Raw genomic sequence first — 21259 nt, 5'->3', positions numbered from 1 at the left:
ATTAAATGATTCTCCACTTTCATCAATTACAGCTTTGCAGACATTTGCCAATCTAGGTTTTGAAGATATTCAGGGGGAAGTTTTACCCACGAGTTCTGTAGCTCTTCCCTACTAGTAGTGTATTTTTCCTGCCTTCTATATACACTGACCACAGCGGATTGCATAGTGTAAAAGAGAATTGTAACGTTTCTGGTTCATTATTCCATGCACTCTGTGTAAATCTCAGACTTTACCAGCACCAAAACAGCCCCAAACCATTACATTTCGTGTGCCATGCTTAATAGAAGGCATCAAGTACTTCTCCAGTACTCTCTTTGAACCAAACACCCCTGTCCACTTTTCCAGTCATCCACCGTCCAATGTCTGTTTTCTTTTGCCCATTTTAACCTTTAGTTCCCTAATTTCCTGTTTAAAATATGTTTTTTTCTTTGCAACTCTGCGTATAAGGCCAGCATCCCGGAGTCATCTTTTTATTGTTGCAGATGAAACTGGTATTGACGAGTACTATTTAAGGAAGCTGTCAAACTCAAGACCTGTACAGCACCTGTTTCTGAAACTGCAGACTCTGATGCACTTATCCTATTGTGCAGTTGTGCATCTGGGCCATCTGCTTCTTTTTCTATCCTGGTTAGATCCAGTTTGCTCTTTTCTTTCAAGAGAGTAGAGGAGACCTTTGTATGAAATCTTCAGTTTCTGACCCATGGAATAGTGTTCATTTCTCAAAACAACAATAGATTGGTGGGTTTCTTGGAAAAGCTGTTTTGTTTTGGTCATTTTTTTTATTGTCTTTTTAAAATGGGGCTTTACCGTCATATGCAAATAATAAATTATAAATCAATAATTTTAAGCAGTAATTGTCTTTTGCACTATTCTAGATTTTAAAAGGGCCACAGCCTGTCAGAACATGGCCTTTGTGTCATGAGATATATGGGTGATTTTGTGCCAATCTGGGGCATGATCTAAATTTTTCCAATTAGGAAAGTATGGGCCACCTTAGCACTATTTCACTGTAGCACACAAAGAGTCAGGTCCTTAGTCTGCATGAGTAAGTCCCACTATGCACAAGTGGTTCACATGTAATAACTAGTAATTAATAAATAATCACTTTAAACAAAATAATTTAATAATTCATCATTTGGAATGTTCAGTTATACTTTTAATTTTCTACAGTGCATGGTTTCCATTTTTAAAAATCAAACTCAATACCTTTAGAAAATGTCTTTATTGAATTTGTTAAGCTTAAAATTAATAGGTTCAGGAAGTAAAAAACATTTAGCTGTATGAAAATAAAATCAAATTCAATTATTGCATTTCTTGCTTCAATACATGGTACTGTTGACATTAAAAATATTTTGCTCCTTGTGCTCTATAATTACATAATTTTTACACTTCACTGCTGTTGCCTAAATTAATATTGTGACTTTATCAATCTGTAAGTGTAAATTAAGTATGAAGATTGGATTGGGACAGAGTATAGAAGCTAAATATACTGATCATACCTTAGCGGTTGGGTCACTAAGTATATTTAAATTTATCCGCAAAGGCATTGCGGTCCATCCAAAAAAAAGTTCTCAAGGCACATAAGTTTACTTCTGAATATATTGTGTGACACGGGCAGGGCCGTCGATGGGGGGTGGATACAAATTGCTCAGGCCCAAGGGTTTTTTGTTTTTTTAAATCTGATTTTTTTACAATTTTTTCTTTTTGCATGGAGGGGCACCAGAGCTGCGATCATGTGAGTGCCAGTGTCCCTCTTCCCTGTTCCGTTTGCACTGAATGTCGGGTGTGACGTCATCACATCATGCTTGACGTTCTTTGAGGAAAAGCGCAGAGAGGAGTCCTCAAAACGAAGAGAGATGACAGAAGAGAAGAGAAGAAAAGAAAAGAGATGACAGAAGCCAATACAAAGGTAAGTAACTATTGTGTCAAAACGCCGTCTTACACACAGTGGTATATATAAACACACTCTGCCCATTCACACTAGTTCAGTGTTACCTTAATAAGTGTCTTGTGTGAAACAGAGTGTAGGTACATAAGTTCCTCTTGCTAAACAGTGCTGTTCACACGAGTATTGGAGCCAATACACTTTAGGCTTCCTTACACATTTTGTTCTGCAAAACTCAGAACTTTCTCAAAGCTCTTTTTACACTTACCACTGTGTGTAAGATGGCGTTTTGACAGGTAGATCGCATGCAGAATACTAATCCCCTCTGTAATAAATTTGTTTGGAATCAGAACTGTGGTGCCATTGCGAGATCTGGATTAATGGTACTTAAGTTCAACACAGACTATTTTGCTAAATGGTTAACATCATAATTCTGTTTCTTTGCTTTTTGAAGTGAGCTGTACCTTAGTGCTGAACAGTTTATGTTGGGACATATATGTCCCTAAAAGCACTGTTAGATAACTCTCTTGGAGATATCCATTGGATTACAATTTCTGATGGAAGTTTGTCTGTGTTTCATTAATATTTATTTACTAAGTGCTGACAGGATTATAGGACCTATTATCTACCCCAAAAGTGTCTAGGTAAATTATACTATTTCTTGTTTTTTTATATATTTTTTTGCTTTGTTTGAAAGAAAGGTATATTTTGTGTTAATATAGATTTTTAATAAAGTATAACATTTTTTATAGAGACTAATCCCTTATTCATTGTACGAATATTAGGGTACTTATTAACTACTAGGGATATACTAACCTCACTGCGCATTTTTCTTTCTTTTTGAGTCTGAGCTCTTGCGAGCAGGGCTAGAAGAAAACTGAAAAGTGGCAATATTAGATGAGTTGGGCCTGAAAACAGTAGTCACTTGTAAGTATTTCTTAGTCTCCATGGCAACCTGGTGACCAGCATTTGTATATTCCTGTTGTAAACAAAGGGGATTTAAAGTAAATGAGCCAACTAGTCAGAAGCCTTTATATTTGGTGTTAAGTCAATGCTGAGTAAATATCTTTATGGCAAGCTCTTCTCCTGGGGTATCTCATTATTTAATTCTGCTTCCTCCTCACAGGGGACAGAGCTTGGCATTCAATGTGTAAATCACTCTGCCGATGCTCATGTGTGGTATCTATGTTTGCCAGACTGCACTGAATGCCGTTCCATTCAGGAAGAACTGCTTGCTGTACTGTAAGAAACATCCATTTACTTGCCTTTGTGCCTGTAAAGTCTGATGAGAGTGGACTTAGCCAGACAGATAGGGCATGGCATGTGGCACCCACGTTCTCTTTGGTGTGCTCGAGACGGTGAAGGATAAGATAAGACACCATGACACAACTAGATAATTTCTAATTTTGCATCAAATGACGGCCTGAAAGATGACTAATATAATCTCTCCCCTTGGGATTCAGACTTTGCCCTTGAAGACTGTTAGGAATCATTGAATGCAGCAAAATTTGTTATTCTGTAAACTCTTTTCTCTTTCTCTCTGCAGCCATTGATACACCTAAGTTTATGAAAACCTTTTTATGCAAATTTTGGCTCATTTAATAGTATTTGCTTCTAGTTTTCTAGATAATTATAGTAGCAGTTATGCTGTTTTCTGTCTTGTTACAGATAAATCTGACAGGGCAATCAATATATCACATCATTTTAAGGTGAAACAGTGTAATACATTCATCTACTATTGTTATTTTATTTTTATATATTATATGTTCATTAAGATAAACTCAAAGTAAAAATAATATAGTGTGTTTACTATTCTGCATGTTTTATATTCTTTTTAATAGGATTTTGTAGATAAAGGGCATCATCTTTTTCTTTAATTGCTGTTATCCCTTTGTGCTTTTAATCCTGTTAGCAGCAGGAAAAGGGCATATGGTGATGTGATTGTCACTGTCTTTGAATACAAGGTTTGTTTCCTTGTGAATCCACGTAAGTCATCCTAATTTTCTGCTAATGATCTATGAACTAGATTTGAAGCTTTTCTGCACAGGCAGTGTGTCCAAAAAAATGAATGTCTACCTCTCTGGCTTCTCTGTAGAGTATCTTGTTGTTGGTTCAGATCAGAGGCAAAGCATTGTATCTGATACAGTTTGATCTCTTGTAATTATTCTACATTTATGTATTGTGTACTTTGAAGTACTTCTGCAAAGCCATGATATGTGAGATTGCCTTTGCTTTTTTCATAGGGTTTTGGATAGACTCATATTGGGGCGTGCCTAGTGCCTAATAAGCTCTGCCAGCCTTCCATTCCCATCTTTCCTTAAGTGTCACACATGGTTTATCCTAGTGCACCTCCATTTCTGAAACTGGTCGCCGGTGATTCGGCTTGTTAATAGAGTTAATGTTGCCATATATGTGAATGAGTTCTCTATACAGCGCTGCGGAATCAGTTGCATAATATAAATAAATGGTGATGATGATATGTCTAACAGACAAGTGGTGTAATCCTGCGGATCAAAAGACAGACAGCTTGTGGCTTCCTATTTTTCTATAGGGCACCACTCCTTTTTGCCTTGGGAATTGTGCTCTGTTTCAGAGTACAATTCCAGAAGTTCCACTTATGGGAAGAAGCAGCTTAGTTTATTTTTTTAAAAAAATAAAAGGTCAAGAGAAGAGCGTTAAGGACAGTGAGGGACCCTATGCATTGGCACCAATGGCACCCCCCAAAAAAGTCCCTTTTAAAGCCATCCACATTTTACATTAGTTTAATCACTGGAGTTTTGTACATGTTATACACTCTTCATCAACTATAAATATTCACTATGTAGCCTGTTATTTGCAGATACTTCTGCACTGGTCTGTAAGTGTCATGGGAGAGCTCTTCATTTCTCACTTCCAAAGCTTTCCATACACTGGGCCTAATGCCGAGTTGAACTTACGCCAGTTTGTGTAGCGTAAATTGTGCAAATTCAAACTGCACATGCCCGCAAAGAGCACAGACACATGTGTACCAATGCAGACTTGTGCAAGAATGTTTTTTATTCATTCACATCAGTTCCTGCCCGAGTGGAGCTCACAGTCTAAGTTTTCTACCATAAAAAAATTATTAAACACAGAGAGACATTTACTAAGCAGAGCTTATTTGGAGATTTTGAAACCACACATCCCCACACACCGCCAGAGTTTTTTACCTTCAAATTGGGGATTTAATATCCAGCAGAGAAGGTGGGTGAAAACTCAAACTGCTGGCGATGTGTGGTGGTTTCAAACAACCAAAATTGGTGGCAGTTCACACCGAAATGCCATAAAATGCCCTTTTCTTGGTGGTTTTCAGCTGGCTTTACAAACATTCAGGATTTTGACCTCAGGTGCACAGTAAAAGCCTGGTCACTTCTTAATTATATTTGATAGGGGGCTGAGGTAATAGGAGAGAAGCGTTTGGTTGTTAGTAAGTACATTTAAAATTTGAGATTGTTGTGAATTGTCTTGTGCTATGTTGTTATCTTGTTACTTATTGTTCTGTCATCTTAACTGTTTGCTGTCTATTTTGACTTAAATCATGTCAGTGTTTATTGTGGGTGAATGTGGTGTGACTGTTAGTATTGTTAGTGTACTTAGTCTTTTTTCTCTCTGCGTTTAGTGTTTTTACTTTGTGTAATCTATGTAGAGAGAATAATTGCCATGTATGCAGCCTTGGGCAGCAGGAGAAGCAGGTGTCTCACCCCGTGTTGCTGTCATGTATTATTATTATTATTATTTTTTTTTTTTATTTATAGGGCGCCACTAGCTATCCATAGCGCCGTACAGGGACAGACAGAAACACGATACAGGGTGAGACAGCACGGTACAGTTAACAAAAAGCACAGTAACTCCGAAGCTCAATGTACAGCTAGATGAGAGGTGAGAGCCCCAAGTGGGGTAGAGAGAGGGGTAGAAGGGCAGGAAGACCTTGTGGAAGAGACAAGGAGCTGAAGAGCAGAGTTAAGGTGGTGGAGAACAGAAGGAGAGGAGGCCCCGCTCGAAGGAGCGTACAATCTAAGGGGAGGGTAGGACGGACAGAGACGCAATGGCAGGAAGAGGGAATGGGGAGAACAGAGGCAGAGACGGAGAGGGGGGAGAGGGGGGGAATGAAAAGGAGGGAGATAAGAGGGGGACAGGAGGGAGGGCAGGAGTGGGAGGGGGGTAGGGGGAGTTGGGAGGAGGTCAATTAGGTGGGGGACTAGAGGGCTTTAAGGAAGAGGTGGGTTTTTAAGGCCCGTTTGAAGCTAGACAGGTTGGGGGGAAGTTCTGAGCGGGGGAGCTGGTTCCAGTGGAGGGGGCAGCGCGGGAGAAGTCTTGGATGCGAGCATTGGGGGAGGTAACCAGGGGGGAAGAGAGGCAGCGGTCGTTAGCCAAGCGCAAAGGGCGGGATGGAGCGTGAATGGAGATTAGGTTAGAGATGTAGGGAGCATGTATGCTACCTTGGGCCTAATAGGGAGTGGTCTGCTGTTTGAGGAACCAAGCCTGGAAAAGAAGAACCTGTAAAATAACCTGTCTCATCAAGTCTGTGTAGCACATTTGTTTTATGTGATAGAAAATATCACACTTACATAGTTTTTGTACTAAGTAACAAATATGTAATTTTGACTTCAGGTTCCTTAATAGGTGAGAGTTTCCACAGCAGAAAGGCTAAGTATGAAAATGTCATCTTGGCTCTTGTTGTAGGTGTTGTATCTCAGCATAGCTTAAGGACCATTTGTAGAACAGAAGATAACAAGAGCAGTACAGGTACTTGGTGACCCGAGTCATATTTAAAGGTATGCATGTCGATGCTCTACAGCCCATGCTTCATCCAGATTCTGCCCCGGATAGAAAATATCAAGACGATATGACGAGCTGCTACTAAAAGATTAGTGCAGCACAATAAGTGTAATATATCCAGATGAAGAATACACACTGTAAATATATAAATATAGTCAAATGTAGCGTTTTATAAGAAAAATAAATATACCTGTCCAAAAAGCTTCAAATCTATGTACTTTTCTTGCCTTTTATACATATTAAAATTAACCATTGTGATCCCACACCAGGGGGTAAATGTATCAATGTCCGGATTCTTCAACTCCGGCGAGATCGGCGTCTTCAGCGCTTAAATTTAAAGGCGGCGCTGCCTTGTAAAGGGAAACTTCCCTTTACAAGGCAGCACCGCTTTAAATTTAAGCGCTGAAGACGCCGATCTCGCCGGAGTTGAAGAATCCGGACATTGGTAAATTTACCCCCAGGACTTATTTTGTAATATTACCTGCTTACCTGCCTCACTATGTCTCTGGAGCATTGGAAGATGGCAACTGTGCTCATTATCACTGCTAGAACACTCTGCTAGATCTTTCCTGCCAACTTACTCTGATGCTCTGTGTCTGTGGTACACCTCTCAGGAATATTTACCTCTGACCCATGTTCTGCGCACAGCACAACAATTCAAATATGAATGAAACTACATGACTCAGTGTGCTATTTCATACTTAAGCCTCACTGCATTTGTATATAATTAACTAATAAAATCAACTGTAGCAATGTCTGAACAGGCCAACATACCTTTAATTAGTGTATAATCATGTAAGGGTATTCTAAAAAGCTTGTGAAAACATATATTGAGTTTACATTATTCTAATGATAATAGTAATATCCTGTTGTGTAAAGCATTTGGTTTATATTTTTTATATTAAAAAAAATCTCCAGCACTATTATAACTTTAAAGTGTACTACTAATATAAACATTTACAAATATATAAAATATTGAATGTTAATATCAAATAATGAGTGATTATATATAATTAGAGGTACTCAGGCTCGGTTTTCTGAAAACCGAGCCCGCCCGAACTTAGGGGATCCAAGTAGGCTTGCGAGCCGGCTCGATACTTTTGCGCATCCTTGGATCTGAATCGAGGCAAAACGTCATTGTTGTGTTGTCGGATCTCGCCGGTTTTGGATTCCATAAGTACCTCTCCAGGAGATCCAGCGCCATTGCTCCCACAGAAACAGGGTTAGCAGTGTTCTTGTCACTCTCCAGTGCCATTGCTCATACAGAAACAGGAGGGTTAGCAGTGTTCTTGTCACTTGACAAAAATTGACTGGAAATGACTGGAAATTAATGTTATTGAGGTTAATGATAAGGTAGAAACAAAAAAGAGCCAAATTATGTGATTTTAGAAAAAAATATGGATTTTAGGAAAAAAAAATAGGGATCCAAAACCAAAACACGGGGGTCAGTGAATATGTCTATATATAATATAACCAAATCCCCTGCAGCTGTCTATTGGGACAATGCACAGCCCCACAGCGAATTAGCAAAACAAAAGAGAGCGCTAAAATACTGGTATTCACTTATCTTGCTAAATATTCATTAACAAATCATATATATTTTCCCCCAAACAAGGCAGTTTTGAAACTCTTCAGAGAATAGGCTCAGACAATATATACTTTGCAATCATTTAATGGTTCAAACACAATAAAAAAAAACACAATAAGAAACCTAGTTTAAAACCTTTTCCTTAAAGCCTTCCAGTCTCATGCCTAAACTCCCACCGGTCGGCTACCTCTCTTTCTCATCCCTTCTTCCCTTCTCCCCCTTCCTCGACTCCGTCTCGGTTTCTCCTGTCTCTCCGTCTCATCCATGTGTCTGTCTGTCTTCCCCTCCCTTTAGATTGTTCGCTCCTTTGAGCAGGGCTCTCCTACCTTCTGTTTCCATCACTTTAACTGCGCTCTCCAGCTACTCAGCTCTCCTCCTCTCAGTCCCTCTGCCCTCTGTCTCCTCTCGCTTCTCTCCACTCCCCTCAGTGACTCTCAACCTGTCATCTGTGCCCACCCTCTTGGGCCATAGTTACCTGCCTATACTCACTTTTCCCCTCCCTCCCTCCCTTTCATGCTGTGCCTGAGCCCCCAGAGTTATAGTGCTTACTGTTACTTGTACTGTGCTGTTTCACCTTGTACTGTGCCATTGTTTGTCCTTGTACGGCGCTACGGATACCTTGTGGCGCCCTATAAATAAAAATTAATAATAATAATAAAAAAACAATTAAAAAACATGCAAAACTTCAAACAACATTGCAATATTTGCTGGAGTAGATTGAGTCATTAGTGAAGTGTGTAAACTGTGTATATTTTTTCTGTATTCACCTCTACAACCACTATAAAAATAATCTACTCTTCTTTATGTACTTGTACCCCACATAAGTGATAATCCAGTGGGAAAAAAATGGAGGAAGACTTTAAAATCAATTCATTTTATGACCCAGCTATTGATTTTTTTTTTATTTATGTGATGTAGTACAAAGAATTGGATGCTGTACTAGTTCTGGAGGGAAGCCAGTAAGGTATAATTCTTAATGAGAAACTATAATTATTTCTTTAAAGACATAAAGTATATGATTTTATACATCTCAAAAATATTTTCTCATACAATTATCTTAGTGTTGACTTGAAGAGGAAATGAATCAGCTTTGTAGATCTGTGATGTAATCTTCAGATAGAATCAGCTATGAATATTAGAGCTTCAAGACTAGACATGAGCAACATGTTTGAAACAGTTCTTCTGTATATTTGCTTCACTCCGTATTTGGGGTACAGAGTTTTGTGTGTTTCAACATAGGAGCTTTGGCCTTCGGTATTTCTTGCACAATTCCCTCTAAACAAGAATTCACCTATCATTGTTGTTCCACTTGGACTTCTTCCTTATTAAAACCCAACCACACCACAAAGAAGAATGAATTGAAACTGTTGTTGTCCCAGCTCTACTTAAAAAGAATTTACAAATATGGCAAGGAATGCCATCTTCCCAGAATGGCAAAGCAAAAGCGGAACTCAAAGATTCTTTCACCGGAATTTTGTAGCTCTGCGAAAAATCTTCTGCCACAAAATTTGATTTGCAAATTCTACCCCAACATTGCACATCTCTATTCAAGACCATATTATTGAAATACCACACTCTAAAGGCGAGTTCTAAATGAGCAACATTCTCAAATTTTTATAAGTGCTACATTTTCAATAACTGCAGTGTGAACAATTTAAATTTTATAGGTGTCTGTAATTTCTAAGCCTACAACATTCCCTAAGCCTACAACATTTTAACAGCATGTTACATACATCTGGATTCAATTCAAAATGATATGCTATTCATTTTTGATAAAACACACCCAACACACTAATACCACATATCTGAAAGAGCACTAAAGATAGATCAAAATAATTTTGGTCAATTCAGTGAAAGATGTTCTTGTAAAGTGCTAGGAGTTTGTACTTTTTTGATGTAACATCTACACTTTAACAACACAGTGCATTACTTTATATTTTTCTGCCTGTCCGCTTACGTTCATGTGCATAGGATGGGTCGCCACATTGAGGCACACAGAAACAAAACCGAGGCGTTTTGATCTCTGCATCCAGTGCAGTTTGTAGATGTCCACCAATATGGGACTGGTCTAATTGAAGTGGTCCCCCACAATAAAACATCTCATCGCTTTATAAGTAGCATGTGCTATGTCAAACTATAAAAAACGAATTTTCATCAAATTTTACAATTTATTTTAGGATATATACAAAAGAAGTTACATTATTATTTACAACATAGAAAATGCTTAAACAGTTAATCTGTTCTTTAACATCGTATTATTGGGATCACTTCAAAGATTTCTTTGGCAAGGACATTAGAGTCATGATTTTTTTTCTTAGTTCAGGGAGTTGTCTCTACAAGCTGCAGTGAAACATTTATGTCCTAGATGTTTTGCTTGGAAAGGGACATGTAGAAGCTCTGGTAGTTGTCTCTGTTGTTTTTTTTGTTACCAGGGAGCTTGTTTTGCTGACAGCATTACCTTTTAAGTTAAAACATGTGGTCTTATAGTTGTCATTGAGCAGTCACCTGCATACGACAGCTGCACATGCTTTCCCCGCGTCAAGCCTGACATTTGTGATGTCATAGTTCTTTTGTCCTCAGTCCCCTCCTGTTGTGCTGCTCAAATGATTTCTGTTTCTTTTGCTATGTTTATGAACATGACCATTCATGATAAACTATCATATCATGTGTTAATGTTTCCAAGACTTCCAGCACCAGAACACATTCCAGATCATGTGTGAAGGTTACTGTTGTTTATAATCAGTTTTAACCCGGACTATCAGAAGGATCAGCATAAACTATGTATCCTGGACACACTTAGTTTGGACATAGAAGACAAGATAATTATTGCTTATGTTTAATTCACACCTTACAAAACTAAACACTCTGATTAAACAGCTCACAGAAGCAATCCTCAGTAGAGGGACATAGATGTTAAGTAAACTGATGAACCAGTTTATTAGGTGCACCAGCCCTTCCCTTTCAGTTGTTTGCTCAATCGATGATAGCGTCATGATATTGCTATTTTAACAGGTAAACCGCTACCAGCATATCAAGTGCGTGTGCTCTTCATGCACTAGATATGTTAACATGAGTATATCAGGATCAGCAACGGTATTTTAACTAACAGCCTCGAGTCAAATAACAGCAACATTCGTGTAGAAGAAGGCAAATCACATTGTACCTTTCCCCAGATAGGAAATGGCAGCTAATGTTGACACAGGGATCCATTCCTGTCTGCAAAAACGAAGAAGATGCGGTTCTAGTGCAAGGAACACACACACTGAGGAATATTCTCTAGTACCAGACTGACAGCAGAGTGACATTTGAATTATTTATTATTAAGCATTTTAATATTGTGAATAGGGTGACAATATATTAATACTTTAAATAGATTTTTTTGTAACCATTCACTGCTGCAGTGGAGCTTACAGCCTATAATTTGAACCATGCAAACAAACACACACTAACATTAATCTACCATTATGTTTTTAGGAGAAAGTCCATTGAAACCTATGAGCCAAACACACTCCATATAGAAAGTTCCCTTGCTGCAGTAGAACATAAGGCCCTGTACAGTCTGATAGCAATGCAAACCACTGTGCCCCCATCCTGCCCAAAGTAAAATATCTGAACATAATTGCCTATCAGGAGCATTCCTTCGTGGCAGCAGTGTAGTCATTTGCAAATGGAAATATAATCAGCTCCATACTTCAAGACTACTAAAGTCTTGAAATTGTTCCAGGAACAGGACAGTAATTTCAGTTTAATTCAATTTCAATTTTCAATCAGTCACAATCCATTTTAGTAGAGAATGCCCACCAGTGAACTTTAAGACAACGGAGTTGAAATGGGTGAACACTACTGCACCTTTTTAATGCTTTGTTGAGAGCCTTTCCCGAATAATGTTTTTTTCTGATGGCAAATAAGAGAGCAGTTCCCATAGGCAAACCGAGAGGGGGTTTCCTAGTGCCTGGAAACCAACTCCAAGCCTGGGGCACTGTATAATTGAGGTGGCTGGACCCTGCCCCTGCTTCACACGGCTCTGCTTGAAAAGGGAGAGCTGTGTGCACCTAACAGTAGTGCACACAGCTTTGCCCATGTATATTATGGGGATAGGAAGAGTTGGAGAGCAACCAAGCACTGTCTAAAATTATAGCCACGCCCCCATGCATGCTGGTCATGCCCACTGGTGGCATGGTGTGGAAACCCCCCTCTACAAATCCTGCGTTTGCCCCTGGTTCCTATAATGTAGACATATTATATAAAGAATCCACTTGGTGTATTTAGTAAATGTTTAAAACGGTTATCATGCCTCTTCCATGAAATGGTAGAGATAGATAAATAAATGCCTGCTAACAGCACTAATGGATTGAAATTGCGAGATGCTAATATTGGTTTTAGAAAAAGAGAAAAGGTTGAACAAGTATTCAAAGCTTAACTGATACTGGTAAATTTTTCCATGTAAATTTTGCCAATTGCAACTTTTATATATTATCCTTTGTGCATGTAGAGCACAATAACAATAACTTATCAACTGAGAGTAAAACATACATATCCTGTTAAAGTTTTGAACAAAACTGTACAGTCATTTTTTATTTCACTCATTAAAGACTGTTCAAAGCATAGTCCAACTGAGGATATGTGTGAACATTTTAAGCTGTTCATGACCAACACTGAGTCCGGTTCTTTGAGCGATTATGGATTTTCTCATATGGAGTTCATATGAATTAAATACAAATACTGTGTCAAAACAAATTGTTAAAGCCTGGTTGTCTGTGAATATCTAGACAGCAAGATCAATTAATATATTCTACATAAATAGATCAAGATTAGTCAACTTGGGCTACCAGAAATGTGGACATGCAATGGGACTAGATATTCTGAATTTGAGACTAATTTACGATCCTATTAAGAAGAAAATAACTATTGACCACACAATTTTACTTTGATCATATCTCTGTTTTTTTATAATTTAAGATGTTACAATGATAATGATAGGCAGACACAGAAAGATAGATAGATAGATAGATAGATAGATAGATAGATAGATAGATAGATAGATAGATAGAAAGCAAGCATTGAATCCACATGACAAAATAGTAACTAATATTTCTATGTTAGGAGATGTTTTGCACTTGCTGAGATTATAGCACCACTTACTGGCAGATTGTGGCGTGACATGTATATAAACAGGAAAAAGGCATACGTATTTGTTAGCTGTTTGCATTGTTCATCCATTTGTTCTTATAACCGTTATTACAGAGCCAGCAACAAATTATTAGCTTTCACATGCTACTTGTCAAGCTACAGCATACAAAATTACCACAGAATATCCAATAAATGCCAGAGGATGACAAACAAAGTATGAAAAATTGCAAAATAATTACATATGTAATTACATCAATTTCAATGGATAAATTTTTGTATTCACATTTCATTTACATATTTCTGTATCTGAATTGTTTAATTTGTGGTACAATGTAAAATATTGTATAAGGAATACCCGCTATTTGACATCAACCTCCCTCTGTAGTAGTTAGGTAACAGTCCCTCATGACTCCAGGGGCAGGCTGAGCTGGGGTAGTGGTGCTGGGGGGGCATCTTCCCCTGGGCCAGTCCTATAGTGGGCTATCTTGGTCTGGGTCACAGGGCCACCTGCATTTTTTTCCTTTAAAATGTTCCTAATAGGCTGCTGAGTCGAGTCTTGCCCCCCGAGCTAAAATTTCCAAGCCCTTCCCTGCCTGACTTTCGTCTGACTTCATAATGGGAGGTGTGCGAGAGGTCTACATAGAGGTGAGGTGTTTAAGTTATCCATCATTTCATTTGTAGAATTTGCATTTATTAGAAATTATAAAAACTGGGTTAGCAGCACTTTCCTTTTTATACCACTTTGGAAAAGTTGTTGAAATCTTCTTCCCAGTTATAACCCATTAATAAAGTTTACACTAGAGATGCTCAAGCTCGGTTCCCTGAGAACCGAACACACCCGAACTTAGCAGATTCAAGTACCGAACCGAGCCGGCTCGGTACTTTCGCGTGCCCTCGGAATTGAAAGATAAATTCAAATAATAGGGCTGGAAGTGTTATTAAAAGCCTCCAGCCACATTTTACTGTGCCATAGCTCATACAGAAACAGGAGGGGTGGCAGTGTCCGTGTCACTCTCCAGTCTTCAGTCACATTGTTCTTGTCACACGCCAGTCTCAATCATGATGATACTTATAGCTCTACCTCATGTGCTAAAGCCTATGTTCAAGTGCATAGTGGTTTTAAGTCAGGGAAATAAAAATGTAAATAAATAAAAAGCTTTTACCTTTTTAAAGAAAATATACCTGTCTAATAAAGGTGAAAGTTTACTGTAGAAAAACATAAAATTGCCAACATGCCATTCTACCCAAAATGTTACCAAGCATACCATTATCAGCTAGCTCCCTTCTCTCAGCTAGATCTCAGCACCTGCTATCTATACTGTCATCATATTCACCCTCATCAGTGTGTACATCATCCTCAAACAATAGTAATTCATCCCCTCTGTACTTTGATGTAATTGCCGGTAATGGCCTTCCTCATGGAACTTGTAGTTCACTTTACGGAAGAGCTGTCACGATTTTTGGGCAATTCTCTTTTAGACCAGACCAAATGTCAAAATCTTGTACAGACTCATCTGCATCACCACTCGGTGTCTTGGGAAAGCTAAGTTTTTTCCTAGCAGCAATTTCCAGAGAAACTGAAGGAGGAGATGTCATTGTGTCATGTACCACTTGAGCTGTCAGCTCGCTGACCAGGAGCTCATTGCATCTCTTGAGATCTGGGTCAGTTGGAAAGACAGAGAAGACATAGCTCTTAAACCTAGGATCAAGCTCAGTTGCCAAAATGTAATGATCCGATCTCAAGATGTTGATAACGGTTGGATCCTGGCAAAGCGAATAAAGTACTTAATCTACAAGTCCAAGATAATTAGTAGATTTGTTTTGTTTCATTTCCTCCTTCAATTTCTCTTACTGCTTTTACAAAAAGGCTTATTAGGGGAATCACTTGACTCAAGCTATCAGAAATCACATATCCTCAGGAGAGTGTCACGGGCACTAGGAGTCTTTACCCAGGGATCACCAGGTGATAGGCTTACCAGAGCAGTATAGGTGGTAATATGGTACTCTGGTAGCAGGGTGATCACGGAACAGGAAATAGCAGATGATGAGATGCTCAGGAAAGTCTATGACTAGCAGCACTGGCAATATGGAGGTAGTAATACACGAGGAACTGTATGGACAAAGGACACGTGAAGGTAGTCAGTGGTCTGCGGTAGCAAGTTGTACCACTGCTATAGTGAGGAGGAATGTCCAACAGAAACGAGGAGGTGATGAGAGTCAGCGGTCTGCGGATAGCAAGTAGTACCGCTGTCTGAGTGAAGGAATGGAATCCAAGTGGAGGTATCCGGGGAGTCAGTGGTCTGCGTTAGCAAGTTGTACCACTGCTATGTGAGAGGATACTGGAGCAGGTGAAACTGAAAACAGGGGTCAGTGGTCTGCCACTAGCAAGTTGTACCACTGAATATATATGTGAGGAGGTGCACGGGGAGAGACTGCAACACAATATATACACGGGCACCTTGACTTTGATCCACAGTAATATGCACAATATAAATGTATAAATGACTGAACAACACTGCCAATATAGAAAGTCTCTTGAAGTAATCCAGCATGAGATAACACAGTCAATGATGGCAATAGACTCAGCGGATAGTACACTCCAGAGGAGAACCAACACAGTCCAGCAAGGTATGCAATACAAAGCACAGTCAATGGGAAGTATGCATACCGTGGTTCAGGAGAAGGCAGTCAGACAGAAGTGCAGAGATACCTGAACGGCAGGAGGCCGGCAGGATGCAAAGTCCCTGGATGGGTGAAGCGGTGGTCTAGCAGGTGCAGCGCACAGGTAGGTAGACCAGCAGGGAACCCAGGAAGGCGTGGAGAGCGGATCAGCAGTAGATGGATGCGTAGCGCTGAGAAGTAACAGCAGCGGGTCTCTGCGGGAACACGGAGGTAGCCAATAGCAACCAGCAGGTGCAGTAACGATGGGACACCAGAGCAGAGTTGAACTGGAACAGTTGATCACGGAGAGTAGCGGGTAGCAATAGTGGCAGCAGACTCAAGGAAACACGGGAGAGTTGACAAGGGCTGAAGACTGCAGCGCACAGAGGCGGCGGATAGGAATGAGCTAGCAGTCACGATGATGAAACACAGACGAGTTGCAGGTTGAAGACTGTAGTGCACGGAGGCAGCGGATAGAAATCAGCCAAACAGTCACGATGATGAAACACAGACGAGTTGCAGGTTGAAGACTGTAGTGCACGGAGGCAGCGGATAGGAATCAGCTGGCAGTCACAATCATGAACAGGTGAGTGGATGTGAATGAAAGACTGTAGTGCACGGAGGCAGCGGATAGGCATCAGCTAACAGTCCCAATGATACAAGGTAGAGTTGAAGTGGTTAGAAGACTGTAGTGCACGGAGGCAGCGGATAGGAATCAGCTCACAGTCACGATGATACAGTAGATGGTAGAAGTGGTATAGGAACCACAGTAGTAGAAGTGGTTTGGAAACCACAGAGGTAGAAGTGGTTTGGAAACCACAGGAATCAGCTGGGCTGAATAAACGAGGAAACACAGGAACACCTTCAGAGACTCATGGGGAATGAGACTCCAAGATCAGGCAACGTGGTGTTGACCACAGGTGCTTAATATAGGGAGGTTGCCTGATCTGCCAATTAAGTTAAAGGAACATACACTGAAGGTTTGGAAAGGGCTGCGCATGCGCAGTCCCTCAGGATAGAGGACGTCCACGGTTCCTAATAGTCCGGGAAGAAGCACTCACAGTCCGGTGAGTGACAGTACCCCCCCTTTTAAAGGTGGGCACAGAACGCCTGGAACCGGGCTTGTCCGGATTTTTGGAATAAAACTTCTTCAGAAGGGCAGGAGCATTAAGATCTTCAGCTTTGATCCATGAACGCTCTTCAGGACCAAAGCCCTTCCAATGAACGAGGAAACGGAGGACTCCTCGCGAAATTTTTGCATCCAATACCTCAGTAATCTCGAAATCCTCCTCCTGATGAACTTGAACTGGCTGCGGTGCTGAGGGAGGAGTCGAGAAACGGTTGATGATGAGAGGTTTGAGCAAGGACACATGGAAGGCATTGGAAATCCGAAGATTCTTAGGAAGAAGAAGTTTAACACATACTGGATTGATAACTTGAATGATCCTATATGGACCAATAAAACGAGGGGCGAATTTCATAGATGGAACCTTCAAACGAATATTTTTGGTAGATAACCAGACACGATCTCCAATTTTTAGTGGTGGAATAGCCCGCCTCTTCTTATCTGCGAAAGACTTATATTTATTAGATGTCTTCTTTAAACAGGTTTTGACCTGAGACCAGATATTTTTGAAGGTTTGACAAGCAGTCTCCACAGCAGGAACTTGGGTGGGCGGGAGGGCAGGAAATTCCGGAAAAGACGGATGGTGACCGTAGACCACAAAGAATGGAGTTTTGGATGATGACTCATGGTACATGTTGTTATGGGCGAATTCAGCCCAAGGGAGCAATTCTACCCAGTTGTCTTGGTTGGCTGAAGAGAACATCCTAATAAAAGTCTCAAGATCTTGATTGACTCGTTCCGTTTGTCCGTTAGATTGCGGATGGTAAGACGATGAGAGTGCTAATCGTATGCCCAAGGTTTTACAAAGGGCCCGCCAGAATCTGGAAACGAATTGTACTCCTCTATCCGACACAATCTCAGACGGACATCCATGGATGCGGAAGATTTCTTTAATGAAATGTTCAGCCAGAGTAGACGAGGAAGGTAAACCGGACAGAGGGACGAAATGGGCCATCTTCGAAAATCTGTCTACCACTACCCAAATAGTATTGTGATTCTTACTTGGTGGCAAATCAGTAACGAAATCCATACTAATATGGGTCCAAGGCTTGGACGGAATGGGTAGTGGTCGCAGCAACCCTGCTGGAGTTCTGCGGGAGGATTTGAACTGAGAACATAAATCACAGGAAGCAATAAACTCTTTGACGTCTCTCCTCATTGAAGGCCACCAGTAACTACGAGAGAGAATCTCAAAGGTCTTGTGTTCACCGGCGTGTCCAGAAAAACGAGAGGCATGGAACCACGAAAGGATTTTCCTCCTCAGAGTAGGAGGCACAAGGGTCTTCCCAAATGGTAGCATTTTGGTGGATGAAGCAGCCAGAGAAATACATTTGGGGTCTAGAATAGCATGGTTGGGAACCTCTTCTACATCAGAGGACGTCACAAAAGCTCGAGATAGAGCGTCAGCTTTCTTGTTCTTAGCGGCTGGTTTGAAGGTTATAATTAATTCAAAACGGGAAAAGAAAAGAGACCATCTTGCTTGACGAGGGTTCAAGCATTGAGCAGATTGCAAATATGACAAGTTCTTATGATCCGTGAAGATCGTCACCGGATGGCGAGCTCCTTCCAACAAGTATCTCCATTCCTCTAATGCAGCTTTGATGGCCAGCAACTCCTTGTCCCCGATAGTATAATTTTTCTCTGCGGGCAGAAGACCCCGAGAGTAGAAGGCACAAGGATGTAATTTTTGTTGCTCCGAGCGTTGGGAGAGAATAGCTCCTAAGCCCACATTAGAGGCATCTACTTCTAGGAAGAAGGGGAGTGTCACATCAGGCTGTCGCAGAATGGGAGCAGACGAGAAGGCCTCTTTGAGGATTTGAAAGGCTTGGAGAGCCTCAGATGACCATTGCTTAGTATTAGCCCCTTTCCGAGTTAGGGCCACAATGGGAGATGCAATGGATGAAAAGTCTTGAATGAAGCGTCTATAGTAATTGGCAAAACCTAAAAAACGCTGGATGGCACGAAGAGTAGTTGGCTGAGGCCAATGTAGTACAGCATTTACTTTGTCTGGATCCATCTTCAGGCCAACTCCGGAAACTATATACCCCAAGAATGGAATCTGGGGTAACTCGAATGAACATTTTTCCAATTTACAGAACAACGAGTTTTTCCGTAGTCTGGAGAGGACCTCTGCCACATGTTGGTGATGAGACGACAGGTCCTGTGAGAAGATCAATATGTCGTCTAGGTAGACAACGACACATACATATAATAAGTCCCGAAAGATCTCATTGATGAAACCCTGGAAAACAGCGGGGGCATTACACAGCCCGAAGGGCATTACTAAATATTCGTAATGCCCATCTCTGGTGTTAAACGCGGTCTTCCATTCGTCACCGGAACGGATTCTAATTAAATTGTAGGCACCACGAAGATCCAACTTAGTAAATATCCGAGCTCCCTTGATGCGATCAAATAGCTCAGTGATCAGCGGAATGGGATACCGATTCTTGATAGTAATGGCGTTGAGTCCACGAAAATCTATACAAGGGCGTAATGATCCATCCTTCTTTTTGACGAAGAAGAACCCAGCTCCAGCGGGAGAGGTGGAAGGTCGAATGAACCCACGCTGGAGATTCTCCTGTATGTACTCAGATGTGGCTTGAGTTTCAGGTAACGAGAGAGGATAGACCCGACCCCTGGGAGGAGTCTTGCCAGGTAGAAGGTCGATCGGACAATCCCAAGAACGATGAGGAGGAAGACGTTCAGACTGAGCTTTATCAAACACATCGGCAAATGAAGCATACTGAGGAGGGAGTCCCGGGGAGGAAGATGAGATGGAAGATCGCTGTACTTTAAGAGGAATAACTTGAGAGAGACAACGATGGTGACATTCAGACCCCCAAGACGTAACTTGAGGGGTGCGCCAGTCAATCTGGGGAGAGTGACACTGAAGCCATGGAAGGCCTAAGACAATCGGACTTGTCGTAACAGGAAGAATTAAAAACGAAATTTCTTCATGGTGTAGTACACCAATCTGAAGGGTTACTGGAGACGTACTCTGGGTGATGAGACCATTGATGAGGCGTGATCCATCTATAGCCGTCACAGTAATGGGTGTTTTTAAAGTGATCACTGGTAGGGACCATTGATTCACTAGTGATTTAGAAATGAAATTTCCTGCTGCTCCGGAATCAATCAATGCCTGTGACTCAAAGGATTTGGTAGCAAAGGAAATCGTAACATCAAAAGCGCAGACTTTAGATTTCATAGACAATGGAGAGGACTCCAGGGACCCTAACTTCACCTCTCCAGAACTAGTTAGGGCCTGGCATTTCCCGATCTCTTAGGGCAAGAGCTGAGCATATGCGTGGAATCAGCACAATAGATACAGAGTCTATTCTTTACTCTTCGTTTCCTTTCCTCTGAAGATAATTTGGAACGTCCTATCTCCATGGGAATCACAGAGGATGGAGCTGGACGAAATTGAGGGTTTAAACGAAGAGGTGCTTTGACAGCTGTTGTTTTCTCAGACTCTCTTTCACGAAATCTCATATCTACACGATGGCAAAGAGAGATCAAATCTTCTAGTGACGAAGGAAGCTCTTGGGTAGTCAGTGCATCTTTAATTTTATCGGAGAGCCCCTGCCAGAAGGCGGCAACTAATGCTTCAGTGTTCCACTGAAGTTCAGAGGCTAAGATCCTAAATTGAATGACATACTGTCCTACTGTATGGGAGCCTTGTCGCAAACGAAGAATGCTGGAAGCAGCGGAGGTCACACGACCCGGTTCATCGAACACACTTCGGAACGTGGAAATGAATTTGGCACTATCTTGTAGAATTGGATCGTTTCTTTCCCACAGGGGGGAGGCCCAAGCCAGGGCTTGACCCGAAAACAATGAGATAAGATAGGCCACTCTGGAACGATGGGTAGAAAAATTTTGAGGTTGGAGTTCAAAATGGACTGAACATTGGTTAAGGAAACCTCTACAAGTTTTGGGGTCCCCGTCATATTTTGACGGAGTAGGCAGGTGAAGCGTAGGAGCTGTAGACACCTGGGATGGCACTGGGGAAACGGAGGAAAGCACAGGAGCTTCAATATTAGCTGTAACAGTCTGTCCAGATGTTCCT

This window comes from Mixophyes fleayi, chromosome 2 (genome assembly GCF_038048845.1).
Source record: "Mixophyes fleayi isolate aMixFle1 chromosome 2, aMixFle1.hap1, whole genome shotgun sequence".
Taxonomy (NCBI): Eukaryota; Metazoa; Chordata; class Amphibia; order Anura; family Limnodynastidae; genus Mixophyes; species Mixophyes fleayi.
This window is presented reverse-complemented; position numbering follows the sequence as displayed.